This window comes from Gymnoscopelus microlampas (assembly GCF_963454915.1).
Source record: "Gymnoscopelus microlampas genome assembly, chromosome: 13".
In the NCBI taxonomy this organism is placed as follows: Eukaryota; Metazoa; Chordata; class Actinopteri; order Myctophiformes; family Myctophidae; genus Gymnoscopelus; species Gymnoscopelus microlampas.
Window position 1 is genome coordinate 49,528,089 of NC_139950.1, and position 5,915 is coordinate 49,534,003.

Consider the following 5,915-nt stretch of genomic DNA (forward strand, 5'->3'; position numbering starts at 1 on the left):
TATTTTCTGCATATATATTTGCCATATATTGCCAAAAATATATATAAATTAAAAAAAGAATTATATATATGTATATATATATACACATATTCTTTTATCTTCTTTAATCCAGCCGCAAGGGGGGGGTAATTGCCCCCCCTTTCCCCCGACTAGGTTACTGTCCACCACTGGAGGCATGGCCAATATATATAAAACAAATATTTGTATAAAAGTCAACAGTTCATCCATGCTCTGATCTGGACTAATCATAGTCACTGGACTCATTGATCTGGACTAATCATAGTCACTGGACTCATTGATCTGGACTAATCATAGTCACTGGACTCATTGATCTGGACTAATCATAGTCACTGGACTCATTGTAAGACAGGCAGCGGTGGCCTAGTGGTTAGAGGGGCGGCCTTGATACCGGAAGGTCCCTAGTTCGATTCCCCAATTCATCACATCGATCATGAATCACCGCTGAATAGCCCTTGAGCAAGGCTTCCATGCAGGGTCCGGCTGGAAACAAGTTTCGTACTTAGTCCGACACCCTGGGTAAACAACAAACTTTGCTTTGCTTTGCTTACAGAGCTGAGGAGTCAGGAGGAGTTAAAGATTCATAATATCACAGAAAATGTAGTTTAAAAACTATTGTCAGGAGAGAGACAGAGGAGAAAACTGTACAATCAGCTGTGTGTGTGGGTGGGTGGGGGTGTGTGTGTGTGTGTGTGTGTGTGTGTGTGTGTGTGTGTGTGTGTGTGTGTGGTGGGGTGGGGGTGTGTGTGTGTTTGTGTGTGGGGGGGGTGTGTGTGCTGCACAGAATTCTTTGAAGGGCAGAAGGCCAAACTGAGGGGCTTTGAGGCAGGCTTGATAAAGACCATTCTATACTTGAGTTGATGCATAAGAAGAGTTTGTAAAGATCTGACACAGACTAACAGACGTTAGTAAAAAAATATAGTTTAACAAAATGCACCTTTTACATTGTCTGACATGCTTTGTTCTTAGATCAGTGATAAATGCTGGACTTGACACAAACACATGTTGACAGAGAAAATGTGCATGAAAATAAATGCATAAATATGTGGTTTATGTCTGTAGAATAAATATCATTCTATGTTTAAGTGATCATATAATTTATCTGAACATCTCAAGGCACACTCTCAACTCACACCAGAAAAACAACATTGCCACTTTTTTAAAATAACAACAGCTGATTGCATCAAATATATTCACACTGGCTCTTTTCAGAGTCAGGATATCCTCGTTGGCAGCTCTTATCATGCCACATGTTGGAGTTCTCAGGTGGTCCTTGACTTTATTTAGTGTCCAGTTAGTACCATAACTTTCCACTGGTCACAATCACGTGTCCAGTGTTCCTGTAGGAGGTGGGAGAGGATAAAAGGCGGCTGCGAGGGAGCCTTAGTGACTTGCTTTCAGGATGAAGGGTTGTGAGGCTTTGCTTGTTTTACTGTTCTGTCTGTCTGAGGCCGGGGCTCAGGGACAGAATGGACCGGTCAAAGAGAGAGAGAGCAGTGTAGAAGCAGATACTCTCTCACAATCTGACCTCTGGGTAGCTTTGATAGCGGTGAATGACATGGTGGTAGTGCAGGAAGAGAAGATCAGGAACTTGGAGACCAGGGTGGCAGACGGCGAGGAAGGACTGAGCATGTCAGTGACAGGTTGGGATGTTCTAAATCTGCTTTGAAGAAGTTGTAAAGGTACAGGCTGAAATGTGTTTAAAATGTTTCATAGTCTAATGTGGGTTTCTCTGTGATATCTTTCAGTAATGGATGCCAAATTGAGAGCGAGCCAGACCCAGGTCAAACAGCTCCAGTCCAGACTCAGTACCAGTGAGGGTCAGATCCAAGTCTTGAAGGAAGAAAGTGAAGGTAATTTGAACAGCAGATGTTCAGTGAATGCGGCTAGGAGAGGATGGTGTTGATAAACGATTTACTTTGGTGTTAATTACTTCAGTTGAGCTCAGAGAATAGATGCTGTTTTGATGTAATTTACTGTATTTGTTGATGTATTTTAAATGAAACAGCAGGAGTATTTGTGATGGATCAGACTTAATGCTAATGTTGTGGTTTCAGCCCACCATGCTCGGCTGTCCACCGTAGAAACCAGGCTGACCGTTGCTGAGGGTCAAGTTCAGAGACTGTTGCGTAAGTATGTTCAACACACATTAAGATTATAGATTCAGGAAGGTTTTATTAAAAAATAAATACATTCAAAGATCCTAGTTGATTGAAGCTTTGAATGATCTATCCCCACATCCAGTATATCAGAATGCCTGTTCCACTCTTACTGAACTTAGTAGGGGTCTTCAACAGGGGGTACGGGGACCCCTAGGGGGTCCTCAGAGTTACTAGAGGGGGGGGAGCCAAATCATTGTGTGATAGGAACATATTTTTACATGAACCACTTGAACCCTAGCCCCCCTTTTCTGAGGGGAACATTAGCAGAAAATAGCAGATCTACAAGCTCTCAATGCCTCGTGCTGCGAGGCGTTGAGAGGCTTGTAGATCGGCTATTTTCGTTAAAGAGGTTTTGTGTAGGGGGAAAAGTTGAAAAAATTGGTCATTTTATCTTCTAGGCTACTCAGGCTTTTGGGAGCACCTGAGACAGTTTTTAAGTTGCTTGATTCAGTATTTAGACATTTGATATTCATTTTTTGAGACACGCCCCCTTCCTATTGTCACTAACTTATAAGTACAAACAGCAAAATGTAACCAAATGGACCCATACGGTTGCATTTGGTTATATTCTACATAGAATTACAGACCCGTAAGGGTCCATTTGAACACTCTATAAAGCGCCGTTCACACTGAACACTGCAACTATAACGATAACTATAACTATATTGTATTTTTTTTTATAGTTGGTGTAAACTCTGCATTCCACTTGACTTTTTAAAACTACATTTGCCAGACCCAAAGGGTATGGCTTACATGAGGCTCTGTACCTGTTTCGTCCATACATGGGCATGCCCCCTTTGTCCTTAGGTCCCAGCCAGAAAAGTCTGTCCCCCTTTTGTCCATATATGGGCATGTTTTGTACCTGTTTTCTCCATACATGGGCAAAAAAAAAAAGTTTTTCTCCCCTTTGTCCTTAGGGCCCCAGCCATAAAAGTCTGTCCCCCTTTCGTCCATACATGGGCATAGAATGGACCTCTGATCTTCTAAAGTCATAAAGTCTGCACACACGTCAAGCGAAGTCCGGCCATTCAGATTAAGCTCAGGCACTGGCATAGGCATAGGGGACTATTCAGGTGAATGTAATCAGACTGGAAGGTTTGCTGGTCTAGCCTACACACAAACAACTCCACACCAAATGCCTGAAATGATTTATGCTTTTCAGTTATAAAGTGGTTTGTAGGTGTGTTACATACTAGGACTTCATTCTGGGTCTGGCAGAACCAGGTCTCCTGGTCTTGTTTTATAATTATAGTGTTCAGTGTGAACGGCCCTATAGAGTTACAGACCTGTAAGGGTCCATTTGGTTCCATTTGTACACTCTCAGAGTCACAGACCTGTAAGGGTCCATTTGGTTCAATTTGTACACTCTCAGAGTTACAGACCTGTAAGGGTTCATTTGGTTCCCAACCATCAATCATTAGCTGGTGTTGGGTTTCTATCTGTCTCCTACTCTGTTGTTTACATAATCATATATAATATATATGTATAATAATGATGAATGATGATGTTGTTATTATTATTATTACTCTCCGCAGGAGAGTTTTGTTTTCACTTTATAAATATGACACACCGATTGGTCAAACCTCACGTGACACGTGACAATACGGTGAAATATTGTATAAATACATGGCATCACTTTGGCAGTGTCTTGCCACTGCCAAAGTGAGGTAAGACAGGAACCATCACGAAATGGCTGCATGGCTGATACATAATTGGCAAATAGGACAGATAGGACACTTATATAGACAGGAGGGATATGACACTTACACAGACGGATAGGACACTTACAGTACACAGACAGGACGGATAGGACACTTATACAGACAGGACGGATAGGACACTTATACAGACAGGACGGATAGGACACTTATACAGACAGGACGGATAGGACACTTATACAGACAGGACGGATAGAACACTTACAGTATACAGACAGGACGGATAGGACACTTATACAGACAGGACGGATAGGACACTTACATAGACAGGAGGGATATGACACTTACACAGACAGGACGGATAGGACACTTATACAGACAAGACGGATAGGACACTTATACAGACGGATAGGACACTTATACAGTTAGAACATAAGAATTAGAACATTCCCAACATTCCCAACACAAGTCTGGTAAGAGTGAGGTAAGACAGGAACAATCACAAAATGGTTGAGAAATGGCGGATACTGTAACAATTGGATAGGACACTTACACAGACAGGATGGATAGGACACTTACACAGACAGGACGGATAGGACACTTACATAGACAGGACGGATAGGACACTTATACAGACAGGACGGATAGGACACTTATACAGACAGGAGGGATAGGACACTTATACAGACAGGACGGATAGGACACTTATACAGATAGAACATTCCCAACATTCCCAACAGCGGAGAGTTGTGCTCCGAGGAGCACTTTTTCTAGTTATTATTATTATTGTCTCCGCCAGAGGTGGAGAGTATGTTTTCGTTATTGTCCTTCCGTGTGTCCGTCCGTCTCAGCCAAGCTAATATTGGTCAAGCTTCACGTGACACGTGACAATATGTAGTCACCAATGCTTTTGATTGGCTAGCGAGACGCATGACGAAATAAAAACCTAGGTGTGTCACTTCAAAAAATCATTTATAGCTTCCATCAGCCAAGCTAACATTGGTCAAGTGACACGTGACAATATGTAATATAAATAGGTAAGACAGGATTAATCAGGAACAGTAGGCTACTGGCGGAGACCTGTGCTCCGAGGAGCACATTTTCTAGTTATTATTATTATTCTTATTTATTTATTTGTCTAGATTTAATACATTTGATTGGTGTATTAGCTTAACCACATGAACCTATAGTGTCTTCAAACATTCTGAAAAATAGCAGATCTACAAGCTCACAGTGCATTGCGTTGTGACTCGTTGTGAGCTTGTATCTGCTATGTTCAGTGAAGAGATTTGGTATTGAGGGAAAAGAAGAGTTGAGTATAATACAGTAGGGTTAATAGTATCTTATTATGATTTTATAATATTATTAACAATATGATAATGCTCTGTGTTGACAGACAAGGTGGCCTTCTCTGTTGGTTTGGGTGATGGAACGTTGGGTGATGGATACGTTGGACCATTTATTAATGAAACCACTCTGATCTACAAGAACGTTCACACTAACATCGGCAACGCATACGATCCATCTACAGGTAGGTGGAGATTACATTATGTTAATTAACTTCACACAATCAATTACCTCCAACTAATTACACAACTTATCTATCAGGCTATCAGACATATATAAATTACAGTAATCTAAATACATCTTCAACTGTGTAATTCCCATTGACATTAACAGGCAGGATGAGAGAACTTTAATATCATTGTTTTTATAACAATGTTTAAAAAGTGTCATCATGATCAATGAATGAAATATTGGTTGAAACCACTGGCTTCTGTCCACAATATTGATTGATTGATTGATTGATTGATTGATTGATTGATTGATTGATTGATTGATTGATTGATGTAATACTTTATCAGTCATAAATGTAAACAGCATGTGGTACAGTAAGACATTAAAGATAAAACACAAAGAAGTCCTTTGGACTTGTTTCCATTGTGGTCCTATATGATAAGAGGGTTTACTAACACAATATTCACAATTTGTGTGTGTGTGTGTGTGTGTGTGTGTGTGTGTGTGTGTGTGTGTGTGTGTGTGTGTGTGTGTGTGTGTGTGTGTGTGTGTGTGTGTG

General features: G+C 40.9%; 1 long non-coding RNA gene across 1 annotated transcript; it reads left to right on the top strand.

Annotated features, from left to right (window-relative positions):
* Positions 1 to 1,765: 1,765 nt before the first annotated feature.
* Positions 1,766 to 5,345, top strand: LOC311059250. Its single transcript, XR_014602145.1, has 3 exons — positions 1,766 to 1,871; positions 2,076 to 2,147; positions 5,235 to 5,345. It is a non-coding gene; the product is annotated as an uncharacterized lncRNA (long non-coding RNA).
* Positions 5,346 to 5,915: the final 570 nt, after the last annotated feature.